Source organism: Protopterus annectens, chromosome 2.part0 (assembly GCF_019279795.1).
Source record: "Protopterus annectens isolate FY-2018-M chromosome 2.part0, PAN1.0, whole genome shotgun sequence".
NCBI classification, from domain to species: domain Eukaryota; kingdom Metazoa; phylum Chordata; order Ceratodontiformes; family Protopteridae; genus Protopterus; species Protopterus annectens.
In genome coordinates this window covers 710881086-710905719 of record NC_056728.1, presented here as the reverse complement: position 1 = coordinate 710905719, position 24634 = coordinate 710881086, and positions in this window count along the sequence as shown.

The following is a 24634-nucleotide window of genomic DNA, read 5'->3' as shown; positions in this document are numbered from 1 at the left end:
GTATTAGAACCTTAAGCAAATAGCAAAAACAAAATAATAGCTATATTAACTGTTGACAAATTCAAGAAGGCTCCCTGAAGTACTTTATACAAATGGGATAGCCGGCCTGAGATTACTAAGAAGCTATCTGTACTTCCTGAATGTTAGTTAATGAAATCTTGTTTATAACTGAGCAAGCTAAGCTTGTAACCAAAATGTACCATTTCCTGCAAACATCTAGAAACTACCAGCAAATGAAAAAAAAAAGATATGCTTTAAATTGGGAAGAAGGGATACAGTTTAAACACTTTAATAAAACTATAATCAGAGGGTCTGCAGCCAACTGGTTTTAGAACGTCAGGGGTAATGTGTGGCAGAAGAATGCCTAGGAAACTAAAAAGTAAGGTGTAAAAAAACAGTGGTACGATCACTATTACTGTATGGTACAGAAACCTGGGCAGTCAAGGCAATGCAACTGATGAAATTAGAGATAATGGCAATGAAATACCTGAGACAGGTGGTAGCATGGACACTATGGGAATATGAAGACGCATCACAATAGAACCAAAGAAGCTTCAATTGCAGAAAAGGTCAAGGAGAACATATCACAGTGGTTTGGGCACCTGTCCAGGAAAGAAGATATTCTTTTGAAGAATGGGAGAGACAGGAAGAAGGCAAAAGGAGACAAGGATGGGGGAGGGAGGGGCGGCGGCACTTTAGGGACTGTCGTATAATTTAGGGAAGGAGTTCTTCTTTAAAACCCATCCCATATCACATCATTCTTTCTTCCAGTCTGGTATGTCTGTGGGTTCCTCCTGTCAACCCATGCAATTTTGAAATAGTTTTGCATGTAAGGCTGTTTTAATTCGCATTACTGCTGCTGCCTGCTCCACGTTTTGCTGCAAGGACTTTTTCTTTTTTCTGGAAGGGGTGTGTGTCTATGTTGGAAGGTGTATGTGTGTGTGTGTGTGTGTGTGTGTGTGTGTGTGTGTGTGTGTGTGTGTGTGTGTGTGCGCGCGTGTGAGTGAGTGTCTGCGTGTCTGCGTGTGTGCGTGTGTGCGTATGTGTGTGTGTGTGTGTGTGTGTGTGTGTGTGTGTGTGTGTGTGTGTGTGTGTGCGTGTGAGTGAGTGTCTGCGTGTGTGCGTGTGTGCGTATGTGTGTGTGTGTGTGTGTGTGTGTGTGTGTGTGTGTGTGTGTGTGTGTGTGTGTGTGTGTGTGCATTTTCTTTGAATGTGGGTTTCAATGGATGTGAGTTTCAAAGTCACAGAATTTTTATGCTAAGTCTGTTTTCATTGTGAGACTGTAATGCTTTGTTTACCAAACATCTATCAGTGTTTGTGCTGGAAAATTTGAAATAAAAAGTTTTAAATTTAATCCAAATATCTGTAATCATTGTAGAAGTAAAGCAGAAAGCAGTATGCACACTGAGAGTTTTGAACAGTGTTTATGGCAACTGGGGAGAAATAGCCAAATAATGGGGCACTGGAATGGCTGCATGGGTGGGGGGGGGGTTGACCCAAATGAAACATATGCTTACCACCACCTGTTTGTTTACAAAAAAAACTGGTTAAAAGTACATTAAATTTAGTAGTTTTATAGTTTTTGATTCATGTTTCCGAATGAAATGCCCATTACTTATTTTCACTCTATTAATGATATGACATTCCAAATTGGTAATACAAAGTCGGAGCAGTATTCAGATAATGCTACAATCTGCTTTGCTGAAACTTCTTTTGTTGCTGAAACTTCTTTATCCAGGATTGCTGAAAAATCCCTCTTAGCTGTAATTCTCTACAAGTACAGCTTAAAGTTGTTGGGGGTTTCACCTCATTGCCAAAAAACATTTAGCAGTAAGCTCCATTTGGAAGCAATCCATCTACTAATCCTTCATCAACTATTGGATTCAAAAATACCATTTTTGGCAAATATATACTTACACATGCATACCAAACGCATGCAGGAAATTAGGAATTTATCTCCGCTATATTAGTGGGTGCTTTAATAGATAATCAACTGAGATTTGATATAAATCTGTCCTGAGGAAACCCAACCAGAAATTAGGTAGTCTGTTCCCGGTCACATCATTCCGTCTTCCTTATGGAGAACAGTTTACAGCCCCTAATTTTCTATTAGCTGCCCTTTTTCTAATAGCAAATTTATTCACAAATTTCCTAGCTCATGCATACCTCCCATAAAGAGCCAAAGTGAGCAAAATCATTCAAACTCTAGCACTTTGAAGCACAAGACTTAAAGAAGTATCTTAGTGATAGGTGACTCTGTTATCAGGGAGACTAACTATATCATCACTCCCAAGGCTGGACAAGGTGAGTGCTACAGTGAGTTACCTTTAAGGTGCCAGGTTCTCTGATATTACAAGGGCACTAAGGACCTTGACAACTGACAAGTATGACAATGATATGGTGCTGCTACATGGAGGAATGAATGACTTGAGATGTAAATCCCTGAGGGGCATGCAGAGAGAGATGTGCCAGCATGTAACAAATGCAGGGCATTAGTCCTGTGTGAACTCTGTCATTCACCTCAAATGATAGCTACATCTAAAGATCATTTACTGAAAGTGCTAATCAAGCTCAAAATATTTCCTTCATTGCACCTCACAGTATACATCATTGCTTAATTAGTGCTGTTACTGTTAATCATGGCCTTGCAGATACACTCCTTAAACTGTTTAACCAAAGTTTTGCTACTTGTTTTGCCCTGATGAGTGGTGCACAACAGTGGTAATTTCCCTCCTTATGGGTGGCTTTACAACCTAATTACAGACCTATCAGCCTTACAAGCTTCATCCACAAAGCCATGAAATATTACTGATCCCATAAACTATGATATTAAGAATCTTATTAGACCTGACCCCCAACAGTTTGGCTCTTTGAAAGATAGATTTTACATACTGAATCAATTAATATTTACAAAGTGAATGTTTTTTTTTTCCCTGATAGTATGTGTTACCTAAAATGTGTTACCTAACGTCAGGAATGTTGATGTTTGGAACATTGACATTTCTACATGTTGTGTGACATTTGCTTGAGTGCAGGTTAGTGACTTTTTTAATTAATGCAGACAATTGTAAGATGTACAAAACATTTCAGCATCAGAGATCAGATATTCCGTTTGAGTGTTTGGAGGTTAGGGTTAGACTAAGGCTTAGGTAAAGGAATACATTGAGGGCCGGATTCACGAAGGCTTGCACGGATTCTAAGAGTAGAGTAAGACTCCATGCAGCCAACATGTCTTCTGAGCGATCCAAGAACAGCCGACAGGGGTGTGTAAGAGAGCTCCTAAAACTCCTCTTACACGGACAGGGCTAGGATATGCAAATTACCTAATTTGCTGCTGAAAGGCATGAAAATGAGGTAAAATTGCGATTCAGGAAACCCTAGCCTGTCCGAGTAAGAGTAGTGTTATTTGTAGATCATCATTATCTGATGAAGTCACAGTTGCTGAAGACGAAAACGCAATTTTTGTTAAGAGCATTAATTTGTGCCTTTCTGCTTTGCTGGTTTTTGTTTCTTTGGAGTATTAAAACATTTGGACCTTTGCTGGTGTGTTTCCTGCTGTCCGTTTGACTACAACAAGATTTTTTCTTGGTTTGATCGTACTTGGTTTGGTTATTTGTAGAAATGTACTCCATTGACAACCGAGTACGGTAATGCAAATAGCAAAATGGAGCCGTGACAGCTCGAAAAAAAGGATGCATCCAGTCGAGGAAGCATGCCAATGGCCAAAAATACGGCCATTGGCAATGTCCACCGATGCAAAAATAAAATAAAATAAATTAATTTTTTTTCCCCGATCGCCGATGTTTAAGCACAGCGCAGCGGTGCACTGTAAAAACCAGAAAACCAATAATTAAAATGCATGCATGTGGATTTTACAGTAATCCCTAATATACAATGCAAGGGAATGGCAGTCCAAAGACAACATGGCTACCGAGTAGAGGTTGCTAAGGGGGGAAGCTCAGTCTAAGAGTTGTAACCAAGCTTTAGTAGGCAATCATATGCAAATGAGGGTAAGGATAGTGAATCACAAGTTTACATAGCAAAAGAGCACAGTCAGTGTAGTGTAGGAGTAAGATAAGGGGTCTAACAGAGTAGAAGATAGGTGACATCATAAGGGGGGCATGTCTGAGAGAAGTGAAGCTCACTGGAGTAGAGTGGCATGTGTCTGCTGTCAGATACTATCACTGGAATAGGTGTGTCAATAGGTACCCTAGCTAAAGGCAAGAAATTGAAGGTGTATGCCGTGAACAACACCAAAGTTTCTTGTAGAAATGCCTGTAACATGTATGCATGCGTGTGCGCACCTGTAAAACCGAGTAAGCCTGTGTGCGTGCGTGTGCACTTGTGTGCGTGTGTTTAAGCAGGAGTAAGCAAGTGTAAGGATGTTGAAACCTGTGTAAGTGCATTTGCGCATGTGTGTGCGCGTGTTAGCAAGAATAAGCAAGTTGTAGCCCATATAAGCATGTGTGCGTGCGTGTGAGCTGGTGTGCACGTGTTAGCACTTGTGTGTGCGGTGCTGCCCCCCTGAGGAAACAGAAAGGGAAAAGGAAGCACAACAAATAGTAGGAAGTTAACCAGGGAGTACTAGCAGAGCTAGCAGGTGAAAACAATCAGAATCAGGCAATTACACAGGCAGTACACTAGTCCAGCCCAGCACTTAAAACTCAGCAAACTACTTTCCACTATATTTTTCTCAGAGACACTGCAACACTGCAGTAAGCAAATAGAAGTGAAAACTGAAAAAGCTTTACTGAGACAAAGAAATGTTAGGGGCTGCCATTGCTGTTATAAGGCGACATATGCAACATGCTGAGGGTGGTGACAATGTGGATGCTGCTGAGCAACCCACAGTGAGGAGACTGAGAAGAGTGTACAGGCCTAGGGTAACCTACCAGGGGCTACATGAGCTGGAGATAGTGGAGCACTATAGAGTTTACAGAGACCTCATGCAGCAAATTGCTGAGCTGTGCAGGCCACGCCTCACACACAGAACCAACAGACGGGAACCCATCCCAGTGGAAACCAAGGTATGTGTTGGCCTAAGAATATTGGCAACAGGTACCTTCCAGAGACCAACTGGTGATATGATGGGGATTTCACAGGCATCAGCATCCAGGGTACTGCACCATTTCCTGAATGCCATGTCAGCACATGTCGGTGAGCATGTATATTTCCCCAATTCCCGTGAGGTATTGGCCAACAATATACGTCACTTCCAGCAAATAGCGGAATACCCTGAGGTAGTGGGTGCAATAGACTGCACGCATATTTGCATCAAAGCACCAGCTGGTGAGCGGGGTATGGTCTACTATAACCGCAAGTTTACCCCTCCATCAACTGCCAGGTCATGTGTGATGCCCAGGGCATAATAATGAATGTGTGTGCTGGCTGCCCTGGAAGCTACTATGACTCCCATACCTGGCATCTGACACAGCTGTACCAGACATTTGCCAATGGGGACATTCCTCATGGTCACCTAGTGGGTGATGCTGGATATGCACTTGAGCCGTGGCTGATGACACCCATCAGAAATGCACACACACCTGAACAGGAATGCCATAATGAGGTACACGCACAAACACGAAATGTAATCGAGCGTGTGTTTGGGCTGCTCAAGTAACGGTTCCGGTGCCTGGACAAATCTGGTGGAGCCTTGCAGTACTCACCAACTACATGTACCCAAATAGTCATGGTATGTGCTATGCTACATAATATGATCCTGTGAAAACAGCTGCAGCAGGAGCAGCATAGGGCCGGACACAACAGTCCCCCACCATTGCCAAGGCCATCACAGGCAGAGCGTGACTCGGAGGAGGAACAACCTGAGCCTGCCCCAGTAGGCAGAAAGAGGCATGCCCAGTATGATTTGGCCTTGGCAAAGAGGCAACGCATAGCATATACACTGGCTCAGTAGGAACCCTGGAAATGATACCTCTGTCCGACTTGCACATATAATAAAAGGGATGCCTAACTTGACACTACCTGTTAACAAACATGTATAGGGAGTGTAAAACGTGCATCTGACATAGGCAGCCCTGCAGCACCACCTGAGGCATGATTGCTATGTGTTAAGCAATATAAAGCAGTGCTAAATAGCTCTCACCACTATTTAGTGTATGTAAACAAAATTGCACACACTAAGTAGCACAACTACAGGCAATGTTGAGCAATATTGTGCACTGTTCAGCAATGTTGGTCAACATTGAGCAATGTTGTGCAAGTCTGGTCAAATGTGGGCATAGTTCAGCAAAAGCAGGTTAACATGTTCAAATTTGCTTCACTTTTCTTGAAGCAGTCTGTTCTGCCATGTATGATAATATGAAGCAGACAGTCCTCGAACCCAGGATACAGTGCACTATAGTCATAGTACAGAACCACTAAACCATGACACTATGTCAGTAGGCAGCTTGTATGAAGAAATTTTGATAAGTCTATGCAAAGTATCTCATGGAAACCTTGCAGGCATAGCATAATCCCTGTCGAGTTAAGACACAAAGGTGAGGCCTGCAGTAAGAATAGAACCTGATATTCAACACACATATAGTATAAATGTTAATATTGGTAATGTTCACACAAATCAACAAATGTAGTGGACCTCAGACAGCAACATACTGCAAGGTCACATTGGGCATGCTCATACACTTGAATATATGAGACAAATGTCAGGCAACAAAACACTGAAAGTCTGAACTGGGCATGCTCTTACACTTAGGGCATGTCTGACTACAGCAGTGGGCCACACATATCCGTCAGTTGCATGTGTCAACCCAGGAACATTGCACTATTCACCAATCCACCATGTGCACACAGTGATATGACAACAGACACATATATAATATAGTGAAACCCTGTCATAATCAAATATGTTATGCAGATACTTAGGTCGTTCATAGAAAGTGGGAAAGCAAAGAAGAAACAAAACCTGCAATCAGTACCATCACTGAACAATGTGCATCCCGAACATTAGCATAGGTTCAGAGGTTGACACTAGGCTATCTGCCCTAGGGCATGTAGAAGCCTAGCCACAGTGTGTTTGTATTTTGCAACCCTGCTAGATTAGTAGACTGTGCCTGTGAATAGTAGGTCACACAAGATATCCCACATATGTTCATTTCATTCTGCCTCTGTCTAGCAGGGACCCAGAACATATCCCAGGGCTAAACATACGATCAACCATCCACCTGTTAAGATGTCACCTGTAGGTGGTCAGTGTGGGTCTCTGTGTATGTGGGACTGGGATCTCATTTTCGAGTGAGTGGAGCCTCTGGGATGGGAATCTGCCCCTCCAGCATGTCCTATTAACATCATTGCTGATGTACCCATCCCTGGAGCGTGTATCTGTTAGGCACTTTGATATCCTGATGTGGAGCCTGTCCATCAAAGCTGTGATGGACATGGTTTCAAACAACAGGCACAGATTGCATCCAAGTAGGCATTAAGCAACTGAGGAGAGCGGGGGACACCATAGCCAAACTGCGCATGCCATCTGTGTGAGTCCGTAGATCCACTTGGTTAGGTACATTTGTGGACATTACAGTTGCTGCAGGTGTTGGGTAAGGTACATCTGAAATGGGGCATTGTATCCAAGCATGGGCCTGATGAGTATAGGGGCACAGTGACTCCACCTGATCTGGATGTAAAATCCTATGGGATAAGGTGGGCTATATAGAAGGTGTGTCCAACAACATTGGCAATGTGAATGTCAAAGGCGAGAGTACTAAGTATTCATGTCCCCAAATCACAAATTACACACACCATACGTGATGTATCATCACCTATGTGGTAATGTGTGGGCACGATGTTATTACCAAAGGTGATGACTATGCATCTAAAGGAAGGTAACTGTAGGCCATGGCTCTGGCACCAGTCATCCATCTCTGTTTGACCCTTTCTGAGGATGCTTGTGCCAGCTGGGGAGTCAATTATGGCACACAGTTTGCAGTCAACTGCAAACATGGTCAGCCATATTCCTCCTGTGTTAGCCAGTACGTCTCAGAAATATATACGGAACAAGAGAGGTCCCAGGACTGAGCCCTGTGGGATGCCATGTGTAACTGGTGTATAGTCAGACATGGCACCTGCAGTACTGACCATGTGGGTGCTATCCATGATCCAGTTAGCACTCCATCATGTGACATATGTGTAGATATTGAAGCCGGTGAGCTTATGTATAAAGGCCGAGAGGGGTATTGTGTTGAACTGTTGTGCGAGTTCCAGGTAGGCTGTATGGACAACCCTCTGTACGTCTATGGACCTGTTAACTGTTTAAAGACATCAAACAGGTGCAAGAGGCAAGATCTGCCCACAGCAAATCCAAATTGTGTCGGATCCAGTGTCTGTAGGTTCACAATGTCTATGTGTATGTGTTCCATGATGATACATTCCATAGCTTAGCAGACCAGGATAGTTAGGCATACAGTGCGATATTGTCCAGGGTCCCTTGTGGCACCAGCACTGTGGAGTGGGAACACTGTTGCTGTATGCCATTCCTTGGGTACATATCCTGTAGTAACTCTGATATTGAATAGTGACATAATGTGAGTGTAAAGTTCAGCATGAATCTCGCGTAAGCCACAGCCCGGGACACTGTCTGGTCCCATTGATGCTGTGTTGTCTGCTATGGAGAGGACAGCACTCACCTGTTCATCTGTGATGTCAGGGAGGCTACACCCTGTTGGGATGGACATGTGCACTGCAGGGGGGATGGTGGGGAAACATTCCCACTAAACCTGTTGTCCAGGATGTTTGCAATGTCAGTGGGTTCACTGTATGTTTTGTCATTATGCAGTAACTCACAGCATATCTGTGAGTTCCCACCCAGGTCCCTGACATAACTAAAGAAGGCCTTGTGATTGTCCATAGTGTCTGTTGCAAATGTCCGTTAGAAGTAGCCCTTAGATGAATCAACAAGTGATCGTAGCTATTCCATAGTACTGATCAGAGATGCCTTCCAGATTGGGATTGTGCTCTATCATGTAGTAGCCTCCTCCTGTCCTTGTATAGCTCATTAATGGCCATGGTCCACCAGACAGGTCCCCTGCCTTTGGAGGAGTGAGTCTTGTAGTTATCTGGGATAGCATGATCCATGCATTCCAGTAGTTGTCCATAGAATGGGTTTGTAAAGGATTAAGTGGTCTGAGCCATAATTAACACTGTCCCAGGGTCTTTGACAGATACCACCTCGGTTTGTAAAAGTGTGATGTTTGCTCATGAGAAGTACATCACTGAGATCACCTAGGATGTGTGTGTGTGTGTGTGTGTGTGTATGGGATATGTATGTCCAGTGAGATGAATGTATGTTCTGACCTTAACAATGAGGGGTATACCTCTGGTGTGGAACATAGAGTCCCCATGTTGGTGATGATCAGGTCTCACATGTTTTAACCCCCTGTGGTTGTGGTGACCAGGTCTGCCATAGCATTTGAGTGTAACAATCCTAGCAACTGTTGTGTGAGGGTGTCAGTGCTTGAATAGTATTCCCAGTCAATGTTTGGGTATTTGACGTCACACAATATAATGGTGTTTGGAGAGACCTTCACATTCCCCAGTGTTCCCAGGAATAACGAGTGTTGTTCCCGAGTTTGGGAGTGTGGTCTGTAGCAATCTACAAACTGAAATGCAGTTTGGCCCACTGTCAGTTGCACATGTACGTTCCCCGATACTTTGTGCAGTGCTACCAACCCGGAGGTGTGTGTATGAATGATGTATATGGGTACCCCCCCTATTGTTGTTGTCCGGTCCGAGTCTTGCGTCCGAAAACCATGGTATGAAGTAAAACCTGGTAGTGCTGATGTCCTTTTTGGAGCCTGAACCAGGTGTCTGTTACTGCACATATATTGACAGTCTCCATACTGATGTGAGTCCTGAGTGCATGCATTCTGAGGGTTAGACATCAGTTGTTGAGCAGCATTATTCTCCGTTTCCTTTACCCTGTAACATCTATGGAGGTGGTTTTGTCTTCTGAGCCTCACTTCAAACAGCCACTATGGCTTTGGCAAGAGCCTAAGCCAGTCTGTGAAAGCCTAGGAGTGACAGGTGCATGGCATCCATAGCAAATCTACGTGGCATGTCAAGCATGTAATCCCAGGCTGACAGACACTGGATCCCCTTTGAATGACACCAATATGTTATCCAACTGTTAAAAGTGATCAGTTTGTCTGTATACTGTGACATACTACTTTGTGAGGCTAAGATGCTACACAAGGTCAGGGTCATACTGGCCTGGGCTACATGATCAGAGAGCTCCTCTATGTCTCTTGTCATGTAGTCCAGGGAGGAACATCTGAGGGTTTACACACCAGCATGGTCAATGATGGAGCCATGTTTGTACTTGCAGTGGACTGACAAGAGTGCATGTGTCATGTGGCAGATCCTGGCACCCAACAGACAGCACAAAGTGACCTTCTCCTTGTTCAGCCTGGTGAGTGGGATGTCAGTGTGACCAACAATTACAGTCACCTAATACAAGTGTATGAGGTGTGTTGTGTAGGCCTAAGGGCAGAGACTGTGTGGCACACTGAGTTTGTGAACTATGTGATATGTGTGTATGGTTGTGGGTTAGCAGTTGTTTGTGTGTCTGCTTTGGATGCCTCTGCTGCTTAGGCAGAGTATATTTAGAGGCTCTGAGTATGTCTTTGTGTGTTAATGTATATGGTTTGCTGTTGTCATAGGTCCATGTGATACTGGATTTGTGGTGTGTGTGGTTACCTTCACCGCCTGATAGACTGTGCCAGTCACGGCTTGGGAGAGCTCAGCCTCCTGTCTGTCTATACAGTTGCATCTCTCACATATGTCTGAGTTTGTTGGTAGGAGGACAGGGTTCTCTGTGTACATAAGGCAGTTGTAACAACGCGTCAAAATTCCAATATGCACCAGCTGGACTGGAGAGTACACACGAAACCGACCTTTGGACATGCCAGGATATAATGATGACATACACTGTTGACTGATCACAAAGGATCAGTAGTGTGTTAAGTGTGTAAAAGAGTATAACAGGGGTTTAGTGTTCAAGTTTGTCGTTGCTTTGGAAAGATTATCTGCAAAGTACAGACAGAAACATTACACCTCTTTCAGCTATGTCAGAAATAGCAATGTACAGTCATATATGTCCTGAGTCAGGGTCAACTGTACCTGACTGACAATGTCGACATCCTGTCAGACAGGCTCATACATACATACCCACCTCCCAGTGACAAAAGGCACTATCATCATACCAGGAGATATCACATGTAGAATGTGTAAACTGCTCCTCCCAAGGCTAAATGAATCCCATCACGTGGATAATATTGTTTCTCCATATGTGTCATAAGTGAACAACAGAACAAACAGACCCTGTACCTGAACAGTCTGTTGAGCCCCACACTCTCTACAGGATCTTACACTGTTGAATGTTTTACAGCAACATGTGGCACACCCCACAAGTGTTGGTGCACAACAGACCATGGGAACTATAAGCCTATGAAGTCTAAACTGCTAGGCCATGGAGTCCATCATGATTGCAGTCAGGAACAGAGCTATTGTAATCCGACAAACACACAACCCAAACGTCTGTGGCATGTTAATGAGCAGATCATGTTTCCCAAACCTGCTAGATTTTTTGCAAGGCAGACACCCAGGACATACATCACTGAAAGGAGCAACACAGGTCCACATAGACTTTGAACAGCCCTTTATCAACATCACAGACACATGTTGTATCCACAAAACCAACAATCTGTGCATAAATATGTATTGTTATATGAAGGAATGGTAATTTGTCCACAGATATATCACACAAACTATGAATTGTGGATTCCTGTTCAAGATGTTTACACCTGCTGACCCACAAGGTTCATTACTGGGATTGCATAACACTAAGTGCACACACATTACCATGTCCAGTCTGATGATGTCAGCATCCTACAAATATAGCAGGAGAAGAGACGCCACCCAGGAAAACATGTAGCGTGTTGTATTAATGCATATCTCTCTAGTATCATGACATAGTTAGGTAGAGATTTGAATCCTGAAATTGCTGTTTGTGTGTGTGGGGCGGTTGTGTGTGTGCGAGATTCCCTTTGAGAAGAGTGGCCTTTTGGAGACTGCGAAAACACATTAGGAGAGGTGAATACCTCTTTGCCAAGTGTAATGATGTCAGTATCCCACAAATACAGCTTTGGAAATGAATGCTCTCAGGTAAGCATATAGCGCATCATGTTAATGTGCATCTCCCTAGTGTCATAACATCATTAGGTAGGGGTTTGAATCCTGTGAATGTGTGAGATTCTCTCTGGGAGGAGTGGCCTTTTTGGAGACTGTAAAAACACATTAGGAGAGATGAACACCTCTTTGCCAAGTGTGATGATGTCAGTATCCCACAAATACAGTTTTGGAAATGCATGTTCCCAGGCAAGCATATAGTGCGTCGTGTTAATGCATATCTCCCTAGTGTCATAACCTACTTAGATAGGGGTTTGAATCCTACAAATGCTTAGTGTGAATGTGTGTGAGATTCCCTTTGAGAGGAGTTACCTTTTTGGAGACTGTGAAAACACATTAGGAGAGGTGAATACCTCTTTGCCATTTTTGATGATGTCAGCATCCCACAAATACAGCTTTGGAAATGGCGCATCGTGTTAATGCGTATCTCCCTATTGTCATAACAAAGTAGGGGTGTGAATGCGTGGGGGGGGTTATGTGTGTGTCTAACCCTACGAGAAGCATGGCCTTTTTGGAGACTGTGAAAACACATTGAAAGAGGTGAATTCCCCTTTGGCCGGTTTGATGATGTCAGTATCCCACAAATACAGCAGTGGAAATGAAAAGTCCCACTAAAGCATATGGCGTGTTGGGGTAATACATATCTGTCTAGTACCATGACATAGGTAGGTAGGGGTTTGAATCCTGCAATTGCTGAGTGTGTGTGTGTGACACTATTGAGCAATGTGGTGTGGGTTTTGCTTTTACTACTGTATGACATATCAGTAAAACAACAGTATGTGCATTGCACACTGCAGGTATCCGTGTGGCCAAGACATATATGTACATGTGACCTCATTCACTTCATAGGTGTGAAACCTGCTGTCAACATGACTACATCTGTTACCATTGACAGTTGTTGCTGCTGCTTCTTGGACCGTAGCTCACATATGTATGTATGTGACAAGTCCAGCGACTGTAGTGAGCTGTGCCCTAGGTCATCTGTGTCACATACACACATGACAGTTGTTATAGAATAGTGTGAATGTGGCTGTATGCCTGTGGCATATGACAGACATGCTCAAACACAACACAGTCTGTCAATAATGGCATTTCATTGTAGGTACACAACAACTCCGTGTATATGCATACAGACCCCTTATTGCTTATGTGATACACTGAGGGACATCAGCATAGCTTTGGGAATGTGGATATCAAAGGACAGATGAAATCTCATGTGGCTGTTTGTACACATCGGTACCCCTGCTACATGTTGTGTGCTACTACCAATGTGGAACTATTAGCATACTATGTGTAGTAAATGTGGATGACTATGCTATTGTTGGCTCATAGCTTCACAACATGGGTTTGTCAACAGGTATGTGTTTGTATGATACCCTTGTGGAGGATAAGTGTCTAATCCGGGGAATGCTTTGTAGGCCACTGTATGCATCACCAGATGTAGATGTACATATCCCTAGTGTGTCTGCTTGTACCTAGGATGGACACATGCCAAACAGGAGTGGTCACGGGAATGTGTGGTGGTCATTACCACTGGTAACTGGTATAGTACAATACCGGAATGATTCTAATGCTACTGTGTATCCTACAGCTATGTGTCAGTTGTCAAAACATCATCTAATGATTGGTTAAAATCAGGCTGTTGAGGTTATGTAGACTACCAGAATGCTAACCAATGACCGATATCAACAGTATCACCCACACCATAGTGTCATACCATGTCATACACACATATGTACCCAAGTTGTGACATATGTGTAGTGACATGCATACTGGACACCAATAGGAAATATGAAGTATTAACACTGTGTAATACAGGGCATGTCACCCTTCCCATGTGCTCACTATGCACATACATGCAAACAGTGCACCTCCAACATGTTCACAAATGTACACCTTGGAATCTGTACTGCACACATCACAGACGTTACATCCACTCAATGACAAATGCTGCCAGTACCACACATATCAGCCAACTGGCACATGTGTGGACAATCCATGTTTGGAATTAACACTGGTGTAAACAATACGAAATTGATAATCACGGCTGTGATGCATCATGCCTGCTCAGATACACCTACAAGGATATCATTACACTTTACTGTTCACAACATGCTAACATTGCTACACTGCTAGTAGGTCACCCTGTGCATCAGCACCATGTTATCCTGTTCCTGCATCAATGTCACAGATAACAGGAGGTGGCACAGTTTCATCATATGCACAGGGTGTGTGATTGTTTTCCAGAGCCTGACAATGACCCATCCAATCAACATGTATGTGTGTGTGTGTCTGTGTGTGAGGGACAACAGTACAGTATGTGTCAGTGTTGATGTGATGTGTGTGTGTGTATGTGTTAGCCCTACATGTTGGTAGTATGTGTGTGTGCCTGCATGCACACAGTACCTCCTTGTGGCTGCCAAATATGGGAGTTTGTGGGACAGCCACAGACTGTACCTGCCAGGCTGTAGAGATCACTGTCTCCAGCCACGGACACAGTACCTGTGCCTGGCAGGGGTGACACAGACTGAGTACTATCGTCAGAAGCAGAGGGATGTTGACTGGACCCATGTCCCTGCTGGGACTGGCCAGAGCCTTGTGCATGTGGTCATCTCGGATGGTCAACCGACAGCCCAGCCACAACATTGCTGGTACTGGCACTACGGGAGCGGCTGGCACTTGGATGTCATCCGCGATGGCTGCCAGCTGAGGATGTTGCTGGCATACATCCACGTCAATGTCCCAGCCATCCTGCACTGTCCTAGCACATGGACATAACATTGCGGAGGACATCTAGTGTCTCCCCCCAGCATCTATCAATGACATCGGTGTAATTGCGGATGGCACCGGCAAGGTCACGGATACTGTCATTGATCGTGGTTTTATGAGCCCTCTGCACCCTTAGTCCCTGCCTGGTGTACCGTTCCATACGTTCCTGTGCTTGCATCACAGCCCGGAACATACCTGAGGTTGTGAGACCTGTGCGGGCATGCCTGCCAGGGGCATTATGGCCAGCGATGCTCCTATGAGAACCCCTGGACATATGCCTATGTGGCACCATTCCGTGTGTCTGGGCATGGCTGCTGTGTGGGGTTGCATGTGCCATGGATACCACACTTTCCTGGTCAATGCCTATTGTATGCTGTTCCTCACCTAAGGCCATTGGTGTTGAGGGATGTAATGGCAGTACATATGTGCGCATAGATAGGGTGGAAAGCTGTGTACTGTCAATTGGTGGACCACTGACAGACCCTGTCAAACATGCCTGTGCCACTACACATGTATCATCATGGTCACTATTTGTGGCAGTGACCTCAGGTTCCCTGCTGCACCCATCCAACAATACCTCAGCACCTGTGAGAGGGAGACAGGAAGCACACTTTACCATCTGTACAGGATGTTCGCACACATGCACACTTGCACGCATGCACAGATGAACATATGCACACATGAACACATGCACACATGCACACATGCACACATGAACACATGCACACATGCACACTAATACACTACACATTCAAGTTGACACACACACACCAACAGCAATATGGAACATAGTCGTTAGTGGTTGATGGTGGAGTACAGTATCACAAGCCAAAGAGTCTTCTCACACGTGTCAGCATGCAGGATGTGTGTTGCTCGACAGCATGCAGTGCGAGTGTAGAGAGTCCTTGTAGATAACAGTATACATGTCGTTGATGCATGTGTGTTGTTCAATGATTGGCCTCACCCTGGTACACAATGTGTACATGGACACAACATTGCACTGCAAGTCAGAAACACTTTCCAATGTCCTGCGCACCATCACTCATAGGTATACAAACCATGTCCGGATGCATACAACTGTCAGGGGTATAACAATGAATGCTATGTGTAGTACTGCAGGTACTGTAACTGCATGTAGTGTAGTACCATGAGCCATCATCAGGCAGCATCATGTGGTCACTCAAGGCCATTGATGCATGTCACACTGGCAACTATCTTGCTGTACCTGACCAGCACCACTTAGGTTACATTTAACAGTTCACAGACAGTCGTTACATGGGCATGTCAGGTGTTCAATAGGGAGCATTGCCTAACATGACTGTGTTGAGCGTTGACGCGTGTCACACCGCCTCATGATAGGCCTCTACCCCCAGGTATAGTATGTGTGCTGTGTTGATGACATATGGGATACTGGAGTATGACCTTACAGCAGGTGTCTACATACGCCATGTGTATCATATTAACACATACTGCATATGACAAAGTGGTGTATGTTGTGTGCATGTGTATTGACTATGCCTATACAATGTCCACTACAGTGTACCCCACTTGTTTGTGATGCTCTGTGTGTTGCATGTGTATGAGTTAGCTGCTCATGTCACTGGGAAGTGTAGTCACACAGAGAACATGCAGAGCATGCACTATGTGTAGGTGTTTAACATGTGTATATGGCCTACAACTCTCCTATGACATGCACATGTTATATGCTATATTGACTGTAGCCCACTCACCAGCATGGGTCTGCTGTCTTGCTATCACCCCAGAGGGACCTGCAAGGATATGAGACAGTATGTCAGGGTCAACAGCTATGGCATTGCTGCTGTGAGTCGGCAATTATACAATAGTACATGGGGTGACAGTCCCAGGCATACAGATAATGTCCTGAATTATCAGTATTGCATGACACCAGGCTCCACATATTCTGCATACAAAGTACACATCTGATTAATGCATATTATAACACTTTGGATAACAGTGGTCTACGGATATGCCATGTTACCTGCACATTCATTGTCGCTGTGCTGGGTGACTCTGGCCTCCATGATGACACAGGTTTGTTGTATTGGTTGGCCAGGAGCCACCATGTTGAGGAGCAGCTCTTCCACTCTGGTGAGGGGGGATGTGTAGCAGCACCACCACCTGTGGCAAGCTGTTGTCTGTGGACATCGGAGGCATGCTGCCGGACATGTCTGATTAAATCACCTGCTCATAAGTCCGGTTATGCATGCCTACATCATTCACCCAACAGACAACATCCTGCCACAGTGCAGTGTGACCATGCTGGTCCTGGAAGGATCTTGAAAACAGAAGGTTATAATGTTGGATGAGTGCATCTGTGATAACTTCCTCCTCCTCAGGGGAATAGGCTGGCATTCTGTTGTGTGCCATAACCCTGGAAGACAATTAAACAGTAATTGTGAAAAAGCCATGTTGCACACTCAACATTCTAATGTACAGACATCAATGAAATGCCATATATAGCAACCTATTGGCTGTCAGTAGATACACACTTTTAATAACACATATGACTGCTAAGCCCACAACTGCCTGACAGTGCCTGGCACATACTATATACCAAACCATGTTCTGCAGAGCCACAAAGTGAAACCAGTAGTAGGACTATACAACAGTACATGGCACACTGTATGTGACACAATGCAACACCTAGCCACAGGAGGTGTATATGAAGCTAATGAATACAGACATTTATCATCCATTGAAATCAATGTACAGTACGATTACGGTACTACCAGTACACCACACTACTTGTTGATAGCAAACCCTTCAGTAACATATGTACACATTCATCACTATAGGTGGCATACTGCTGTACTACATTATACATGTTGCTAGATACGCACCTATATCCTGTGGCACACATACCACTGAGGCCATGTTACAGGCATACCCACACACACACATCAGACATACCTACAAGACACAAAGTTATGGCAACCCAGATTACATTTACTTGTGTACCATACATTACTGTGTGTCAGCACATACATAACCTCATGCCTGAGGTATGTAATGTGTGAGGACTACAGGTAATAAACAAAAGTGTGTTACCAAGCCATGTGGATATAAACCATACTGTGCAGTTGAGGCATACAGCTTCAGGTAGTACTACAGTCCATACGTGACTTGTATTCACTAGTGTTAACAATCAATAAGCATACATGTACTGCTTTAGCCTACAAAGGCACACTCCATTCGACACCATGGGACTATGTCACAATGTATGCCACACTGCTTTTCCTGCCTGGCAATAGCATATGGGCCTTTTGATGGGATTAGAGCTACAACACTACATACCATGGTATACACAGATTCCCACTAGGCTATCACACATATACACATCATTGACACATTCACATACACATTCTCCATCACACACAGTCAACCTCACATAGCATGTGATGCAACAGGTACATGCGTGTGTGTATCGTGTCCTAGGTAGCTGATAGGCTGTTATCCATAGGGCCTATAGAAGCCTAGACATATGGTACCCTGCAGTACAACACACATATAATGTAGGTTCATGTGCCCCTGTCATGCAGAGCCACAGGGGTGATTACCGGGTTGTGTTTCCTATCTCACATGCAATCATCATGGTTATTGATGGCAACTGCTAATGAGGACCTTCATATGCTGTTGATAGGTAGTTGGTTCCATAGTATGGTATGTGTCTGTGATGATGATGATGTGCCAGTCGAGCATGTTCTGCTTTTTACATTGCAAGGTGTAGATCAGTAGAGTGTGTATCTTGTCTGGTGTTCCATCTGTTTACATGAAGCACGTCCAACACCTGTGGGTTTGCCATAGCTTTGTATGTTAGGCAGGGGTAGCCACTGGGTAGGCGGTATGTGACACAGTGTAGCTGTGGTTTTGTAAGACAGTCAGCATAGGGCATCTGTTGGAATCTGGTAATACTCTTTATGAGGTATGTGTCTGGCATCTACTGTTGCTGTGGATGTCTTCTGAGGTACATACCACCAGGGACATTGTACTCTATGATGGGTGTTATGACTGATGAGTGGAGTGGAACCCTGACCTCTGTTTCCATGGATGACACACATTTACTGATGATATGTGGACTGTACTAGGTTTACATGACTAGTGTGGCACAGTGATCATCATTAGGGACACTACTGTCCACCTGTGTCCCATAGTCTCTTATCACACCTTTGGTGTTGAGTACACTACCACCTATGTGTTAGTTCATGGGTACAGGGCTTTTAGCAACAGGGATGGCAATACATGTACAACATTCAGCTGGAGCGTACATTTAAACATCCACTGGTGTACACATTGATATGCATATCAGCACATATACAGTCCATCTTTCATGGTGGGAATATCAATTATGCAAAGGTTGAGGGGGATACAGTTGTGTAATTATATTGCACAGTCTTGTGCAGAATGCATGGAAGGTGTTCTCAGCCCATATATGTTTAGCAGGACCCCCTATCTGGAAGACTATATACCTAACAAAGCATACCCACGGCATTTGAACAACACATGTCATATGCCAGCACTGTATGCTGTCTTGTTTGACACACACTACAACCTACATATATATATATATATATATATATATGCACATAACAACCTGCACCAACATATAAATGTCCGCCCTTCACAAACAGTTGCAGTATGTCCCTTGCTCTATGCACATGTTCAGATGCTTATAAATCAGACACACATGTATCTCGACATATGTGTGTGCCATACAGACACAAGGTCCACACTGTTGTAAGTCCATACACCTCACGGATGACCTGTTGGGCCTTGCTACAACATGGACAGTTGTCACATGTGTGCATACAGTAATAGTACAAGGGTATTCATAGCTGAAAATGATACATTACTGTGCTAGCCTGCTACAGCGGTTGCCAATGCTAAGCTACACATTATGTAACTATCATGCATGTCTTACTCTGTGACATCCATGTTTATCTAGGTGTTTGCAGTACTCCCCCAATCTGCCATTAAACACAGTACTGTACAGACCATAGATAACATGTTCAGATGTTTGACATGCATTGCTGAGCTACAAATGTCACACTTACGTTCCACTGCACACAGTTACCTAACAATTTCTCCATGGCAATACTTATGCATGGCATCAGTGCATACATACCTACTGCTGCCACATATGCATGTATCAGAGGATCTACAGTACTAACCATAACCATCTACTACCTGCCGGTAACTACAAACTGTTACATACTTGTATGTCCATTCCAGATCCGTCTGTGTATGCTTTGGTGTTTTGGTTTTTTTTTGGTACAGAAACGTACTGTTGTTTGTTTTTTATTTTTTATTTTTTATTTTTTTCCTGCTTGGAGTTGTTCACTATGTGGAATGTGCAATGTAATGATAGTACTTGCTATCCCCACATGCAATCTGCTTTTATAGGTATTGGCACATGTGTATGTGATGCCCTCTGCACCAATTGTTGCCCAGCATTTGGTAAATGCATACAGCCTGCTGAGTGGTAATTGCAGTACTCACTGTCATAGCAACCCAATGCTATAAATTGCTAAGGTATGTAGGCCTAGCCCTTTCAGATTTCTAGCGTGGGGCCCATGCTTGTTTGCTGTGGACACTGTTGTGTAAGTCAGAAGGTTGGTATACATCTTATAAATGAAGCTATGGGTGTGGCCAGTGATGTACATGTTGTACTCAGACCTGACTGTTGCCACTTCCAATACTGAGCTATCAGTGTAGAGTTTTACTCACCACTACAAATGCTTACACAACGTTTATGTGACTATGTAGTTTATTTTCTACTCATATAATTAACTTCCATACAAATGTTGTTATTGAGACATATTCTCTTGGCACATGAATTGTTTGTGAACTGTTATACTGGGAATATTAATGTACTGACTTCTGCAGGGTTTCTGTTTTTTACTGTTGACATTAGCACAGGGTTCGCAGGACAAAAGAACAATTCTTGTACTGAGTATGCCTACCTACACACTTGGTAGACCCTAAACGCACAAGTATCTTTTAATTGGGAGGGGATGCTTACATACTGAGGGCATTATGCATTAATGTGCGAATATTATCTTACTGGACTTGTAGGATTTGTGTGTACCTGTGGGTTTATCAGGGTAGGTTGTCTGTCTGCATAGTTCCCACCTGTGAACCTACCCAGATGGTAGCCAGAGTTTACACTGTCATTCTTTGTCTGTGCAACTCACAGGTGTTTTCAGCACTGTTACAATGGCATTGTTACAGTCAGTTGCTACCATTACATGGCTACATCCATTGGCATTTCTGTGTTGTACTCCTACATAAGAGTATGCTTGGGGAAGTCCTAACAAAGCTATTTGCAGAGTGTGTAACAGCAGCATAGCCTATATGCCTGTGTGTTTGTGCCTCTTCCGGGCCTATGGAACACTCAGATACATCTTTGCATGGAGTCAGGGATAGGTAGTTGAAAGTGAGGTACACCTTACACATAACAGGGACAGTAGGTGTATACTTCAGTGAAGCAGTGCATATGGATTAGTACTCCTTTCATGACATACAAGCGGTGTCTACTGTTATTATTGTCAGTATTCATTGTGTAATAGCCCACCTTTCTGACTGACGTCAGTACTTTTCTGAGGGATTCTGAGGGACACAGCTAAAATATGTTTCACAATCAGGGACATCCCTGGAAAGTTGACTGAGTTAGGAGGTATGGCCTCTGCCCTACTCAGATGTGCCAGTGTTTGTCCTGCTATGATACTGTGTGGGGGTTGTAAAGTGCCTCTGTAACATTATTTTCTGCTTGATTGGCTGCTTCTCACATCACACTCATGTAATGCAATCCCACAACAATTGCTGGTAAAGATCCACAGAACAGGCTTTGTGTTATGGCCTTCCTATTTTTCCTTTACATTCACTCATTGTAATGCATGATATATTTTTTGCAGCACCAAGTTATTGTATATCTGTTGTGGCTTAGTGGTACTTCATGCAGTCTAATGTGTCCAAGGTCTGTGGTTCGAGACTGATAGAGGTATTTTATTTTGCTGCTGAGCAGAACAAGGGCCCTGACATAGAGTGACTAAGGCACTTTTAAGCAGTTGTAAGTGGATTTGCACAGGTTTGTGTGACGCTTAGTGATGCTTAGCTAAGCTCACACATGCTTAAAAGTGCTTACTCCCGCTAACCCCCGCGCTAATTTCTTTGAAAGAAAAGAAAATGGGGAGATAGGAAAGTGGTGAAAAAGGGGTCACAAAGAGGGAAAGACAGTAGGTACACAAGCTAGGAATGTGCAGGAAGGGTGTAGGGAAGGTCCATAGCTGCCCATTTCTTTAAAAGCAACAGCTGTGCATATTTAACAAATTTGGAGTGAAATTTGAAACCTTCCACCCCTGAGATTGGGGTGAGGACAACAAAGTTTGTTGCACTGCCAATTATAATTATCAGTTTACATGTCCAGCGGACATGTGTGCGAAATGGGCAGCTATGTATGGGGCATAATTTTTTTCTGGGTACAGATTGCCCTTCTTTTTTTTTTTCAGGGGAGAGTGGAAAGTGAGGTAGAGGAAGTAGGTATATTTGGGGAGGTAGGTTGGGTAGGTAAACAGACAAGACAAACAAGATGCATACAGGGGCGGAGTATGACACATGGGGTGGGTGAACACAATTGACGGGGACGGATGTTTGGAAATTGCAAGCCCATGAGCCCACAGATGGTAACAGTGGGACTGAGATCCTCACACATGGGCAGTCACCACTGGACCTTCACAGACCCGAGGGTCGCTGTGCTGGGGACTGCGTAGGAGGGGAAGGCCCCCACTCGAGTTGCGCCACTCTTGCCTCAAGCTGGCATAGGGGATCAGCAACTAAATGCTGGATCTCCCTATGCACCACAACCCAGACCCTTCAGAGGGTGACAGGAGGCCCTTCTCCGCCCACACTTGCAGGGGTGGGCAAGCCACATCCCTTGCAGCGCTTCCACCCAAAGGTGGCACAGGACCAACGGAGGAGGGTGGCCCGGGCTGGGCACCAGACCTGCTGGTGCCAGGTGCAACTGCCAGCTGAGGAGGGACAGGTGGGTCTGCTGGGACCGGCCTTCCCATACATTCTGTGATTAGGTGTGTTTAATTACAACATAGACAACAGCATTCCAAGTTAGTTGTAACAGCATGCAGTAATATTCCCATTAACCCAACACACCAGGGTTACAACTGTTGAACAGCAAGCATAACACATGCATGTATTGAATGACAGTGGACATTACAACAGCATGCAGGGATGATTGGTGGCAACAGGCCACCAAGACTGTGGTGTTTTAACAGGGGACATGCATCAAAGTAAATGCAGATTTTATATAACAATAGGACATATGTCCCAACAAATGCTATGAGATTAGACATACCCATTAAGGTGTGGAATTGCATTGTTTATGCACATGGAGTAGGGTGGAAAAGAAACCTCCATTAACATCTTATTAGTACTTTAACTGTACACTACATTCCTATTGATTGCAGGTGTATATCCCCTACATGTATTATTACACTAGGCAACATGCATTTGATTGCGTTATGGGTTTGGCTACTTCATTATATACCTGACCTATATCTGACATAGTAACTGTCCAAGATGCAGATGTTACTGCTACATACTTGCATTTTATTTACATGTTTATGTATCTGCACATCTGGATGTGTTCACGTGACATTTTCACTTGATTTTCTACACAACCCTACTTTTCAGGTAGCACACTAACATTTCTGGGGAACACCTTGACAGGCTACTCATGTGCCAGATTTACCTATGCATGTCAGCAATTTAACAACTGTTGAGGACTGTTACATGCTTCACAGCTACTGGCACTTCCTTCATCCACTTTATATGGGACTGCACTACTGGGGGTTGTCAGCACTTAATACAACAGTAACATTTCTTTAGTGCAAGGGTACAACAACATTTCTGAGTAATTGACACATACACACTGCAAGTATTATACCTTTCTTATTTACATTAAAACTCTTTTCTACAGGCTCTCTCCTTTATTTGATATTACACTGCATACAGTAGACTTATTCAGGACATATTATACCTTTATTGATAGGTTACAAGATTGTTTTTCAGGCTCACTCACTTATTTTCTATGACAGTGCATGCAGAGATAGTATTCTAGACATGTTATTGCTTTATTCATGGGTTACTACACTCTATTCCTGGCTATCTGACTTATGATATGTAACAGTACATGCAGAGGATTTATTCAGGGAATGAATGTTTTGTGCTTCACAGCTACTGCCACTTCCTTCATCCACTTCTTATGGGACTGCACAACTGTGGGTTGACAGCACCTAATACAACAGTACTATTTATTTATTGCAAGGGTACAACAACATTTCAAAGTAAGTGACACAGACACACTCCAAGTTTTATACCTTTATTAATTACATTGAGCACTCTTTTCTACAGGCTCTCTCCTTTACTTGTTATTACAGTGCATACAAAAGACATATTCATGACATATTATAGGTTCATAGGTTCATAGGTTCGTACTAGGCTATCTGCCCAAGGGCATTTATAAGCCTAGCCCATAGTTATTTGGCTTTCGCCACCCCTTTAGTTTGAATAAAACTATGCCTATTATTTTGCTGTGCCTCTGTCAAGCAGTGACACTGAAGTAATCCCTGGGGTA